General features: G+C 33.4%; 1 non-coding gene across 1 annotated transcript; it reads left to right on the plus strand.

Annotated features, from left to right (window-relative positions):
• The first annotated feature begins 5,001 nt into the window (after window positions 1–5,001).
• Window positions 5,002–7,154, plus strand: LOC18442532 (putative UPF0481 protein At3g02645). Its single transcript, XR_016047499.1, has one exon. It is a non-coding gene; the product is annotated as a putative UPF0481 protein At3g02645 (transcript).
• Window positions 7,155–15,275: the final 8,121 nt, after the last annotated feature.

The following is a 15,275-nucleotide window of genomic DNA, read 5'->3' on the forward strand; positions in this document are numbered from 1 at the left end:
GAATTTGTAGAAAAAACATTAAAATTCAAACACTACTGGACATCCGTGATCGTTAGATCAGCCCAGATTCAATCTGGGCCGTTGGGCTCATTTTTTCCTATGAGCTAGTGGGCTCACCTTAGCATCTTCCATATATATATGAGGAATGATCCAATGCAACGGTTGTGTCATAGTATAATGCAACGACACTTTTAGAAAACCATGTTTGTAGTATTTGTATGACCTCAAATTTTGTACACACACTCTCTTTATCTCACAATCAATCCTGTCCCAAAAAAAAAGTTCAATTTGAACCCTAGATATTGTCAAAATGAGTCCCCTTCGAAAATGAATCTAGACCATTCATTTTGTGAATTTCAAGATCTTATCCTTTATAACCTCAAAATCATTTTTTTTCTTTGTTTAACATTGTTTATCTAATGATAATAAAGCCATCCAAAAAAATTTGAAAATGACAAAATCTTTCTAAGGCTTAGATCTAAGCATCTCACCAAAATGAACGGCATATGTTAATTGGGCTAAAAAAATACTTTCTAAGTTGTGTTTTCAACTTCTTCTTTTTTTTTTTTTTTTTTTTTTGTGATTGTTCATTAAAATGTAAAGAGTGTATATTTTAAAATTTGGATCAAACAAATGGCCACAAGATGGCTTTTTATGGTTGTTGCATCAAATTACTATACAACGGTTGCAAGATATATATATATATATATATATATATATATATATATATATATATATAATCACTGCCTACCCTCATTACTATCCTAACTTCATCACACGATCACAGTTGTTTGGTAATATTTCAATTTTCAATTTTTACTGATCGGAATGATCTGAAATTTGAAGTGTATGTACATCTTAGTGAGGTGCAATTAATAAAAATATGAAAAGAGTAATTCGCAAAATATAAATTGACCAAAATACTCCCTTAAAATTTATAGGGGTATTTTGGTCAATTTATATTTTATAAATTATTTTTTTCATATTTTTAATAGGTGCGCCTCACTAATATGTACGCACACTCTAAATTTCAAATAATTTGGATTTGTAAAAAAAAAATAAAAAATAAAATACTATCGGACAACTGTGATAGTGCGATGAAGTTTGGATGGTGATGACGGCAGGCGAAATCAATATTCATTTTTGCCTATAGGTGTTGGGAAGAGTTAGGAAGATACTACAAAACGCCTATAGGCGAAAATAAACAGTGATTACACCTACCCTCATCACCGTCCAAAATTCATCGCACGGTCACGATTATCCGGTAGTGTCTTATTTTTCATTCTTTTTTTCTAAAAGTCAAAAGGACTTGAAATTTGGAGTGTGTTTTCCTAAAACATAGTCGAATCTACGAAATATATAAAAAAAATATTTTATATGAAAGAAATGATCAAAATACCCCAAAAACATTTTGAGGGTATTTTGGTCATTTTTTTCATGAATTATTTTTTTTACATTTTATTAGGTACGTCTCGCTAAGATGTACACACACTCCAAATTTTGGATCATTCCGATTAGTAAAAAAAAAAATGAAAAACGAAACACTACTGAATAATCATGACTGTACGATGAACTTTGGACAGTGATGACGGTAGACGGAATCACTTTGAGAAGACTTTTCTTATACTCAATAAATATATATATATATATATATATATATATATATATATATATATATATATATATATATATATATATATATATATATATTAAGTATTATAACACTTGCCTTCAAGGGGAGCCTTCTTTTGCGCACCGTTTTTTTCTTGTTAATTTGTGTATACTTCCTTGTGTCGATTTTTGGCAAACGTACATCGTGTTCATTGTACATGGTTATTTTTCCAAATGAATTCGAAGTTACCATTAAAAAAAATGCATTATAGCATGTACGACATTTGCAAAGCTTACGAATCTTAAAGGGGGTTATAGCCTTCTTCTTCTCTTTTCTTTTCTTTTTTTCTTTTGGACAGGTTAACAGGGGGAATAGAAAGTCGGATGCTCATAACCGCTTGCTAATGCCTCAACCCCATTCCCAAAGTTTATAGCACCCCTCGCTCTCTGTAGCCTATTTTCAAAAGGGTGTGGTTTTTATAACATTGCAACCTTAAACATTTCAATTAAAGGCGCTTTCCAAATCTTAAACGATCCAAACTATGCAAAGGTTCCAAATCTTAAACGATCCACTCGCCTTCTTATGTAGACTTTAGTGAGCTTCAAAAGCCACAATTTCCATTATTTACTCAAAATATTGTACGTTTGTTCAAATCAAATTCCAAACATAGCATCACAATTTCATATTTGCACTGTGGTAGTTATCCAAGTTCAGGTTATTTGAATTAATCAAGTATTAAGTTTAGTTAAAAATCTATTCATACCGGTCTAAAACTCTAAAATTAATAAATCTTCTTTGAGTGATTTACATACATACCCTAAAATTTTACGTAAATTACATAATGCTGGTGAAACCCTTTATTTTTATTTTTTCCACAATCGATTGTTTCAAAACTTATAAAAAATAAAAAGGAACTGAGATGGTGGCATGGCCAATATTTTAGCTTGGCATTTCGTCAAAACTCATTTCAAGTCAAGAGGTAAAATGGTGACGTGTACTTGTCAAAAAAACTTAAAACAAACGTAGTTCCGTACGTACCCGTAACCAATAAGCCAAATAATCCATTAAACCATACCTAAAGGGTGCGGTTCGTATAGAGTCGAGGCTCTAAATAATTACATTCAAATAGTATAAAAAAATATAGTTTTTGTATCAAAAATATTTGTGATAGCTTTAAAATAATTTTTATATTTAATTATAAAATTTAAAACTTTAAATATAATGTAGGGTGTACATGTTTAAAAATTAAAATCTATTTTTATCTCATATCCTTCCATCTTGACATGGAGACGAGTAATTTGAAGTTATTTGAGCGTCAAAACCCGTCGTCTAGTGACATTTATTGACGCTCTATATAAACGTTTTCGTACCAAGAGCCCTTATCCGTTTGCATAAAAAACTAATAAAGAAAAAAGACGTGTACTCCTTCGCTTTTCTCCTGTAGATTTGGTCGGGGATAAACCCTCGGATCCGTGGAAACCCCTGAGTAATAACGTGGAAAACCCTTCACTGACAACGTGGAAAAGAAGATCACGCAAGAGCATCATTTCCACGCGCTTTATTGTACAATTTTTGTAATTTAGCGAAGAGGAAACTAAATAGACGCATCCTTATAGTATGCATTGTAAATAGATTTTGTTTTTTTTAATAAATTAATCCTTGTCAAATTTTTGAATTTAGCCCTCCCACTTTTTCATAACATTGCAATTGGAGGTATTTCCCCATCTTTCAAAAACAATATTTTAAGAGCTTCTCTTCCCTCAACTCTCCTTTTTTTCCTATACTTTATTCCCTTCTCTCACATGTTCTATTTGATATGAAAATTAGATACATTCTTTGCTAGTTTCACATTTTCTCTCTAAAAATCCATCCCACGAATGCCTAAAATATTGGATGCAAATTTCATCTGAAAAATGGATAAGGGAGCGACGACGCACATCTATATATGAGTCGGCCGAGGGAAAAGTTTATATAAGGTGTCAACCTTATACTGTATAGGTAAGGTGTACCTAGAAAACCCACTAGAGAATGTTGTTTTAATATTGAAAAATTGACTTTGAAATTCAAAGACAAAAAAAGGGATTTGTAGTTCAAAAAAAAGATGCTAGGGTATAAAGTGGGCAACACGTCGGGTGATGAAATTTGCGGTGTTGGATCCCAGGCTTGAGTCCTATAGGAAAAAAAAGAGAAAAAATACAAATTTTTTTATCATTATTATTTATCAAAAAAAAGAAAGGGATTAGTAGTTCAAAAAATAGTTCATCTTCTAACCACATTATCTGAGCCATCTATTTTCAAGACTTTCGGCATAGTTTTGAGACACACCTTACTTCAATAGTATAAGGTCGACACCTTATATAAACCTCACCCTTTATTTGGATCTTCTCCAATAAATGACAATGACTAGAGGTGGCAACGGGTCAGGTCGGGCCCAGGATCGGGTCCTAACCAGACCCAAAGTATTGCATCCAGACTCGGATCCAATTGGATCTGGACCCGAACATGATTGGACCTGACCCAAAAATAAAAAATAAAAATTTTAATATATCTAAATGTTATGTTGAATGTACATATGTATTATTGTATAGGGTGGCAATGGACCCGGACCCAACCAGGGAACCGACATTCTGATCTGGCCTGGGTCTGGGTATGGGTCCAAGAATTGGACCTAGCGGGTTGGGTCTGGGTCAAATCTTGGACTTGAACAATATTCGGGTCCAATTCCATGTGGACCCGACCTGAACTCTATTCGAATAGTGTTATTATATAAATATTGTTTTAATAATATTTAATTGATATAGAATATTTAATAATATTTAATTAGTATTAAAATAAATATAACTATATATTTTTGTTATAGTTTTTAAATGGGTATGGTTTTTATAAGGCCTTAAACAATCCAATTACGACGCATCTTTAAATTTTATCATAACATATAGTTTTGGTGTAAAACATTCTTAGGATTACCAAAAAATCTATTTTCATATCTAATTATAAAATTTTAAACTAAAAAAATAATTAAAATCAAGTAGATCTATAAGCATATGAAAATCTTGAAAATAGAAAGTCTAGATAATATGTTGCAAGAAGCACTATTTCTTGGACTCAAAATATATATATATATTTTTAAATTCATATATCTCGATGTCGAGATGATCAATTAGAAGGGTCAACATTAAAACAATATTTTTCGTTAGATTTTTTATGTACATCATTAACTCAACATTTTAAGGTTTCAAACTTGTATAAACTTTTTCCTTTTTAAATAGCCAATGATATAACCTATAATAATTTCAAATATTTGGAGAGTGCCTTAGTCCACATTGCTTTTAAATGAAGAGGCCACATGTTACTCGCGTTATATAATTAAACCAAGGCCCCAATCGTTTGGACACCATACATTGAATTGAATTACAAAAAGTGATGAACCTCAAAATTCCCCATCACATTCTATAAGTACAGCTCGAACAAGGGCTTCCTGGTGTACCAAATCTCCCCATTGCTTTTTTCGCAATTTCCAAAATTTGACCGGGCGAAAGCAATGAGATATCGACGTGAGGCCTCTGCATCGTCTCAGAGCTTGGATGAAGAAGCTTGGGTCATCCAAATTAGGCATCACCTTGAACAAGAAGAGATTGAAGGGGACGATAATGGCGTTCCCGTCTCCATTTTCACAGTCCCAAAGCCCCTCTCCAACATTAAACCAGAGGCCTTTACGCCCCAACTCGTCGGCATTGGACCTTACCACCATTGTAGACCGGAGCTCTACGAAATGCAGCGCTATAAGTTATCGGCTGCTCGTCGAGCTCAGAAACAATGGGGAAAGTTGCATTGCTACAAGTTGCAGAGCGTCGTGGACCATATATCTAAATTCGAGAGCAGGGTTAGGGCTTGTTATCATAGGTACCTTGATTTCAGTGGTGAAACCCTGGCATGGATGATGGCTGTTGATGCCTGCTTTTTGCTAGAGTTTTTGAAGGCTTATGGGCGGCGCGGAGAGGGAGAGTCTTTCGCCAGGGTTAGCTCGAGAATGGAAAATTTGGTTGATTTCACTAGGAGGAAGTCAGCCCATAATGCGATTATCAGGGATTTGATGATGATGGAAAACCAGATTCCTTTGTTTTTGTTGAGAAAGCGTCTTGAATTGGAGAACAGTTGGGGTTCTAATCAAGTTGAAGAGGATTTGGCATCAATGGTATCTGGTTTTTGTGCTGAGATTTCACCATTGAAAGTCAAGCCTTTCTCAGACAAAGAAGTTTCACAGAGTGGCCATTTGCTTGAGGTCCTGTATAGAATGATGGTGCCATGGCCTAATTCACAGGAGGACCAGGAATTTGATCAAGCTGAGCCTGATTGCATTGAACCAGAGAGCTACGAGCCCAGCACTGCTGGCTGTTGCGACCGTGAACTCTTGAGCTCTCTACGTGAGTTGTTCTCCTCAGTGATGTCATCGCCCCCATTTCGTCCACTCCAAAGTCTTCTCAACTCAAGGCCATTGAAGGTCCTTCTCAAGCTTCCATGGAATATCCCTTTCTTGAAGACCTTAATTGTGTATCTTATATTTTCTGATAAAAGCAACGAAGAACGGGCCTCCTCAAACGTAGAGGGCTCGATTTCGAAGGCCCCGTTAATGGAGGAGCTCCACATCCCCTCTGTAACTGACCTATGCAATGCCGGTGTCACCCTTTCTCCCTCTACAGGAGGCATCTCCTCAATCCAGTTCGACCCTGCTTCAGGCTCTCTTTCTCTGCCTTCCATCTCTCTGGATTGCAACTCAGAGATAATTATTCGAAATCTCGTCGCATTTGAGGAAGCATCAGCTCCAGGTCCATTGATTTTCACCAGATACACCGAGCTGATGAATGGGATCATCGACACCAAGAGAGACGTAGCTTTGATGCGAGAGAGAGGGATTTTGGTGCACCATTTGAAGAGTGACAAAGTGGTAGCTGAATTATGGAATGGGATGAGCAGAACAGTGAGCCACAATAAGGTGGAGGGGTTGGATAGAGTGATTGAGGAGGTTAACAAGTACTATGGGAGGAGCTGGAGGGTGGTCATGGCTAAGTTTTTGAGACGGTATGTATATGGGTGGTGGAGGGGGCTCACGGTGGTGGCGACGGTGGTGTTGCTGCTGTTCACTGGGATGCAAGCCTTTTGCTCTGTGTACGTTTGTCGCCGGTGGCTCTCTATCACCGCCGCACCTGCCGGGTGAAGGCGTGGCCCTCGCTCTCTCTATCTCTCTTGCTTGTGTGGTGTCATCGTCTCTCTCTCTATGGTGCACGTGCATGACACCCCTTCTCTCTCACCGGGATGGACGTGTGAACGAATATTGATTGCGGATGTGATCTCTCCATTCTAATACAGTGTGAAGCAGAATATGTAAATAAAGATCGATACATGCAATGCAACGGTCATAATCATTTTTTTTTGGCTGTCGCATTTATATTTAAATTTTAAAAATATATAACCAAATTTGAAATAATTATATATGTATTTACAAGGCTTCAAAATAATTTTAGGAGTCATTGGACTTTATCAATGGCGTGCATGCAGCCCTCCCTGTTTTATATCGATAGTGATCTTCTTGTATGCATAAAAACATTCTTATTATGAAAGGGGTTGGAGTTGGGGTTGGGTTGGTAGCATCCCATGCCCATTTCCCACATTAAGGGTCGTCCATTAAGAATTTTGGATATTTGAAATTCAAGAAAATCTATGGGTTTTCAGTATCAAGAATTCTTGGATGCATTACTCAAATCTCTTGTCTGAATAAACTATATAAAATTCATGATTTCCTTACAATCATTTCCATTTCTATTGTTTAGTAACAAAATTTCCCACATTTTTTCTCTCTAAAATTTGTTATATTTTCTCTCTCTCTAATACTCAAAATTTGAAATAGCCTCTCTAAAATTTTTGAGATAGTTTAGTTTCTCTCTCTCTAAAATTTGATATTGTTTTTCTCTCTAAAATTTTTATATACTTTTTCTCCAAAAAATAAAATTTGAAATTATTTATCTAAAACCTTTGAGATAGTTTTTCTTTCTAAAATTTTCCGCTACTTTCCCTCTCTAAAATTTAATATAGGTTCTCTCTCTAAAATTTTAAGATGCTCTCGCTCTAAAACTTAAAATTTAATATAGTTTCCCTCTCTAAAAATTTTAGGCACTTTTTCTATTTAAAATTTGATATAGTTTCCTTCTCTAAAATTTTTGGATACTTTCGCTCTCTAAAACATAAAATTTGTGATAGTTTCTCTCTCTAACAAATTTTAGATAGTTTCTCTCTTTATAAAATTTGAGGTAGTTTCTCTCTCTCAAATTTGATAGAGTTTCTATACCTAAAATTTTAATATATTTTCTTTCTCTAAAATTTAAAATTTGAGTTAGTTTTTCTCTTTAAAGAATTTGAGATATTTCTCTGTATAAATTTTCTTATACTTTCTCTTTGTAAAATTTATCATAGTTTTTCTCTCTAAATTTTTAAGAATACTCTAAAACTTAAGATTTTAGATAGTTTTGCTCTCTAAAAATTTTGAGATAGTTTCAATCTCTAAATATTTTTAGGTACTTTATCTAAATTTTGATATAATTTCTCCATCTAAAAATTTTATGTACTTTCTCTATCTAAAATTTGATATAGTTTCTCTCTTTGAAATTTTAAGATACTTCTACTTTCTAAAAATAAGAATTTGATATAGTTTCTCTCTCTAAAAATTTTCGATTTCAAGTTATGGAGACATGGCAATTTGTAATGTAATATTTATCTAGACCATCTATTTTCAATATTTTTATGTGTTTATTAAAATATGCTTGATCCGTACTATTTTTAAAATTTTAAATTTCATAATTAGGAAAAAAAAAATAGATTTTTACGCCGTCATAGAGATTTCAAAGACTGGACTTGCATCTTGCATCATGGACTTGCATCTTGCAACATATTTAGGTGGAAGGCCTCATTCTCATTGTTTAACATACCAACCTTATACAAACCACACTCATGACAAAAAAAGACTTGCCCCAATTACCTCCCCACTCGAGCCTTTGCAACAGTCTTTAATGTAGTTTTATGCATTTAGAAGGGTTTAATCTTATCCAAGACAGAGCTAAATATTTATAAAACTAGCAATGATTTCATGCAACGGTTGTCTTATAGTATAACGCAACCACACTTCTAGAACACTATGTTTTTAGCATTTATAAGATATCAAATTTTGCACACACATTCTCTTCATCCTCATAATTAATCCTAGATATAGTCAAAGTTACTACTATCCAACAATGAATCTCGACCATCTATTTGGTGAATTTCAATATCTAGGCCTTAACAAATTCAAAATCACTTTTTTTATTTTTTTTAATATTGTTAATCTAATGATGATGTCGCTATGTAAAAATTTTGGGAATAGAAAAATCCTTCTGAGGTCTATATCTAACTATCTCGCTAAAATGGACGGTTTATATTAATTAGGCTAGAAAAACACTTTTAAGGGTGTTTTTTCAAAATTATATTTTTTTTGTGATTATTCTTTAGAATGAAAATAGTGTACATGTCAAGATTCGTGTCAAACAGATGTTTCTAACATGGTTTTTTAATGTAATTGCATTATACCACTATACAACCATTGCATGAGATCATATATATATATAAAGATTTCGTGTCAAACAGATGTTTCTAACATAGTTTTTTAATGTAATTGCATTATACCACTATACAACCATTGCATGAGATCATATATATATATATATATATATATATATATATATATATATATATATATATATATATTATGGGTTTATCTAGAATTAACAACCCTTCAAAATACAAAAATTAATATTAGAAGGGCTTGTGATGGATGTATTTATTAAAAAAAAAATTTATATCAAAATTACATTTATAATAAAATTTAGAGGTGCGCCTTATTGGATTATTCTAAGTTGCAACCTTATGCAAACTACGTCCTATAAAATATGCATCTATATACTAGAAGCAAAATGAATAGAACATTGTAGCATCACCTAATTGTCATAGTGCACACGAAACATAGAGACCGTAATTCAATCTATTTGAGAACAAATAAAATATGCATCAACATACAAGGATCAACATGACATATAGGACAGTATAGTTACTGATGTTTAATGCACTCTAAAAAGATTAAACAAACACAAGTATGAGTGATCTGAATTTTTAAACATCGGACCCATGTTGTGGTCCGATGTTTCAATGATCAGATCGCCTGCAAAGGTGCGAATAATCTGACCAATTGGGGTGGAATATTAATCAAATGGTTCGACGTTTGAAACATCGGATCAAACGAAAATTTGAAAAATAAAATTAAAAAATTCACTAGTACTGTCCTTCCATATAAATACGGGCTATTTGTGGACCTTCTCGCTGTAACACCCAAATAAAATTGTACTTGTGTAAATTTCCAAAAAAATTATCGGGACAGTTGAGCGTATATTTTTGTAAAGTCATCTTTGATTCACATGAGACCAATTGGGAAGTATACATTGATTTTTGTTTCTCCATTCTTCTGATGTTTTAAAACTTTATATCTAATCATCCATCAAATAGACATTTCAAACTTCAAGCGCGAATTAATTTGGAGCATGTTTTAGTTCCATGTCATTCTGTTTTCAAATTGGTTTTAAAAATGAATAAGAATAAACCGAGCATTTTGGGTTCAAACAAATCCAATAGCAAGGGTTTTGGTTGCATGATCAAACATTGTTTGGAAATCCAGAGATTAGGGAATTACCGATCTGGATGGGATTCAATTGGGACCAAACCGAATCAAATCGGACCACAACCGACCCGTTGCCACCCCTAATCATTGCCATTTATTGGAGAAGATCTAAATAAATATTGGGAGTTGACCGACTCATATGTAGATGTGCATCTTCTCTCCATTATCTATTTTTCATCAAATATTTCAAGCAGCGTTTTAAAAAACGCCGAGTCGAACTGGACTCGCCCGGTTCGACTCGGAAATCGCGAAAAAGGGACCGGATCGGTGAAAAAATCGGAAATCGTCCGGTTCTAGAGAGAACCGGACGATTCTGCACAGTGACTCGCCGATTCACTGTGCGGAATCGGCGAGTCCATGAAGAACACGGGTTGCACAGTGTTCTTCACGGATTCTTTGAAATTTGTCATTTTTCTTGTTTTTTTTGGCATGTGATCTGATTTGCAGGCTGTAAACAGCTTTATTCAGCTTTTTCAAGGATTAAATGGTGGAAAAATTTGTTGTTTTTGGATCACGAAAAATTCGGTGTTTAGGATTTCCGCCTTTTCTGAAATTTCATGCCAAATTGGGCATGAATCTTTCAAAATTTGTAGGCATTTTGATCTTAAAGCTGTGAATCAAAACCTTTTGTTACTAATTTGTGATAATCGTTGAGAACAACAGAGTTTTTTGGAGATTGAAGGCTTCGGTTCACAAAATCAGGTAAGAACTTTGGGTTTTTTTTTTTTTCCGCTATTTGATTTATTTCACGGCATATTTTGAACATAATGAGTTCAATAATTAGGGTTTTTAATCTTTATTGTGTCTAGTATGATTTAAAATTTTCAGTTTTAAGTAATCTGGTCAATTACAACAAGAAATTTGATATGAATACTGAGATGTCTGCGGAACCAAATTCCGCTGTTTTTTTTTTTTTTTTTCCGCCTTTTGATTTTGTTTTCATGATATATTAGAAATAATGTGTTAAAAATTTAGGGTTTTGATTTTATCAGAAAATATACTCAATTGGATGTAATTTATTCACTTAGAGGTGAATTTTTGAGTTAAAATCGCTTATGTAAAACGACTCTGTGAAGAACAGAATTTTTTTTTTTTTTTTTTTTTTGTAGCCCATGATAGAATTTTTTGTAATCCATGATCGAAATTTTTGTTTTTTTGTCTTGTAATCCATGATCGAATTTTATTTTTTATTTTTTATTTTTGTAACCCATGATAGAATTTTTTGTAATCCATGATCGAATGTTTTGTAATCCATGATCGAAATGTTTGTTTTTTTTTGTAATCCATGATCGAATTTTTTGTTTTTTGTTTTTTATGTAACTCATGATAGAGTTTTTTGTAATCCATGATTGAATTTTTTGTTATCCATGATGTAATTGTTTTTTTCTTTTTTTGTAATCCACGATCGAATTTTTTGTTTTTTTTTGTTTTTTTTTTTTTGTAATCCATGATCGAATTTTATGTAATCCATGATCGAATTTTTTGTAATCCATGATAGAATTTTCTGTAATCCATGATCGACTTTTTTGTAATCCATGATCGAAATGTTTGTTTTTTTTACTTGTAATCCATGATCGAATTTTTTGTTTTTTTGTTTTTTTTGTAACCCATGATTGAATTTTTTGTAATCCATGATCGAATTGTTTTTTTCTGTTCTTGTAATCCACGATCGAATTTTTTGTTTTTTTATGTTTTTTTTTTTTTTTGTAATCCATGATCGAATTTTATGTAATCCATGATCGAATTTTATGTAATCCATGATCGAATTTTATGTAATCAATGATCGAATTTTTTGTAATCCATGATCGAATTTTTTGTAATCCATGATCGAATTTTTTGTTTTTGTTTTTTTTTTTGTAACCCATGATTGAATTTTTTGTACTCCATGATCGAATTGTTTTTTTCTGTTCTTGTAATCCACGATCGAATTTTTTGTTTTTTTATGTTTTTTTTTTTTTTTGTAATCCATGATCGAATTTTATGTAATCCATGATCGAATTTTATGTAATCCATGATCGAATTTTTAGAAAATTTGTGATTTTTTTTTTTTAATCCATGATCGAACTTTTTGAAAATTTGTTATTTTTTTTTTTTAATCCATGATCGAATTTTTTGGAAATTTGCTGTACTTTTTTTTTTTTTTATTTCTTTTTATCCATGATCGAATTTTTTTGAAAAATGATGATTTTTCGAAAAGATGTGAAAATCATGATAAAGTTTTGATTATCATGATGTATTAAACCCAATTTTTAATTTTTATTGTTTGAGTTTGCTGTAATTTTTTTTCTTTTTTTTCCATGGTCGAATTTTTTGAAAAATGATGATTTTCCGAAAAGATGTGAAAATCGTGACAAGGTTTTAATTATCATGAGGTTTTAAACCATATTTAAAATTTTTATTGTTAAAGTTTTTGTTGAAGAAATTGTATGTTGATGGATTATTTATGCAAAAAAATGCATGTTATTATATTTTTAATGCAAAACTGTATTTTTTTTATCTGTTGTTCATGGATTTTTTAGTTGGAATGACTGATGTTAGCCGGCTCTTTGAAGAATTGTTTTTATTATTAATTTTTTAATGCAAAAAATGTATGTTCTTGATAACTGAGTTGTAGCCATGTTTGGAGCTTGCATTTTGTATTATTCTAAATGTTTGTAATTGATATGTACGAAAATATTATTGTCAAAAAAGGTATTTTGCAATAACAAATAACAACGAATATGACTACATGAACTACCGCAACATATTATCACTACATATGGTAATTATTTTTCTTTTTGAACTGTCAGGTTAATTTAAACTTTTTACGTCTTAAAACAGTTGAATCATGTCAAGATCTACAGAAGACCCTGCATGGCAACATGGGGTCAGACTTGATCCCAACAAGAAAGACAAAATTATTTGTAATTACTGTCAAAGAGTGATAAGTAGTGGGGTACATAGGTTCAAGCAACACTTGGCAGGGGTTAAGGGAGAAGTTTCTGCATGCACTAGTGTCCCTAGTAATGTAAAAAAACAGATGGTGGCAATTCTTAATGCTAGCAAAGGTAAAAAAATTGCCAAACATAGAATGAATGAGGACATAGCTAGTTTATATACACCATCAAGCAGGAATGATACAGAAGAGCAATATAATTATGACCTAGAAGAGCAATATAATAATGAGCTGGACATGGCCACAAGATTGAGTTTACATGAACAATATCAAAGGGAATGTGGGTTTAGAATGCCTGGTGGGTCTAGCTCAGACATGCATGGTGGGCGTAGCTCCGATATGCATGGTGGGCCTAGTTCAGATATGCATGGCGGGTCCAGCTCGAGCATGTATGGCGGGCCCAACTCAAATATGTATGGAGGGGTTGGTGGCAATATGTATCAAGAAGAATCAGTTGTTGAAGAAATTGTTTCTAAGTTACCTAAGAGTGCCAGTATTGTAGGTCATGGTCATAAAGACCCATTTCTCTCAAAACCTAAGTCACAACAGATGACCCTAAAAGGCATGGTTAAAGGTACAAGAAACATGTTAGGGAGATATGTTGGTAAATGGTTCTACGATAAAGGGATTCCCTTTGATGCAGCCACTAGCCCATATTTTCCACCTATGATTAGTGCAATCCAGAGAGTCGGACCCGGGGTAAAACCCCCGATGGCATATGAGCTCAGTGGGCCAATATTAGATGAAGAGGTAGATGAAGTTAAAAAGTGGATTGAAGAATATAAACAGAGTTGACCAAGGATAGGAATTACTCTCATGAGTGATGGTTGGTTGAATAAAGTTAGCAAAAAGGAGTTTTTAAACTTCTTGGCCTATTCCCCAAAAGGTACAGCTTTTTTGTCTAGCAAAGAAATATCAGGGACGAAGAAGGATGCAAACTTCTACGTACGACTATATGATCAGATAGTGGAGGAGGTGGGAGATAAGCATGTAGTCCAGTTTATTACGGACAATGCGCGTGCATGTGTTTCTGCGGGCAGCAAGTTGATGGATAAGAGGAAGCATCTAGTATGGTCCGTGTGCTGCACACAGCATCGATCTTATGTTAGAGGAAATCGGTGAGATCAAAATTGTGAAGGAGACTCTAGATGAAGCAAGGTTGGTGTCGAGATTTATATACAACCACTCTAAAATATTATTTCTGTTTAGAGAACACTCTAAGAAAAAGAGATAATCAGGCCTGCCATAACCCGCTTTGCGACCGATTACTTAGCTGTGGACTCCATTCGACAATCTGAAGGTGCATTAAAGAGATTGTTTACTTGTGAAGAGTGGTTAAATAACCGCCTCTCGAAGTCCAGTACCGGTATAAAAGTGGATAACATAATCTCAAATAGGCTGTTCTAGTCTCGATGTTCCAGTGTTGTAGAGGCCACTGCTCCTTTGGTCACGGTGTTAAGAATGGTGGATGCTGATAAGAAAGCTACCATGAGTATCCTTTATGAAGGTATTGAGAGCGCGAAATCAGCTATTGGGGAGAAGTGTAATTTTGCTAGCAAATTGATCAAGATTATAGAAAAGAGGTGGAACACCAAATTTGGACGTCCAATTCATTATGCTGGTAAATATATATTTATATCATTACAATGTTTCAGTTTAAATCATTTTTTTATGAAATTGTAAATGACATTTTTCTACCTATATATTTTTTAGGTTACTACTTCAACCCAAAATTTTTCTATTTGACACCTGAACAACCCCACAAGATTATGGAAGGGGTCAGATACATTATTGCAAGGTTGGAGAGAAGCCATCGAAACCAAGTAGCAGCAATACAAGAGGTATTATTTAATGTTTGGGTAAGAACTTCATTGAGTTGTTATATTTGTGAGGAATAATGCACTAAAACGTAATATATTTGTTTTAACTTGCTATGTATAGGGATGCTATAGGATCCGTCGGAACTAGACTTG

Source organism: Amborella trichopoda, chromosome 13, assembly GCF_054954075.1.
Source record: "Amborella trichopoda isolate Santa Cruz 75 chromosome 13, AtrichopodaSantaCruz75HAP2 v2.0, whole genome shotgun sequence".
Taxonomy (NCBI): domain Eukaryota; kingdom Viridiplantae; phylum Streptophyta; class Magnoliopsida; order Amborellales; family Amborellaceae; genus Amborella; species Amborella trichopoda.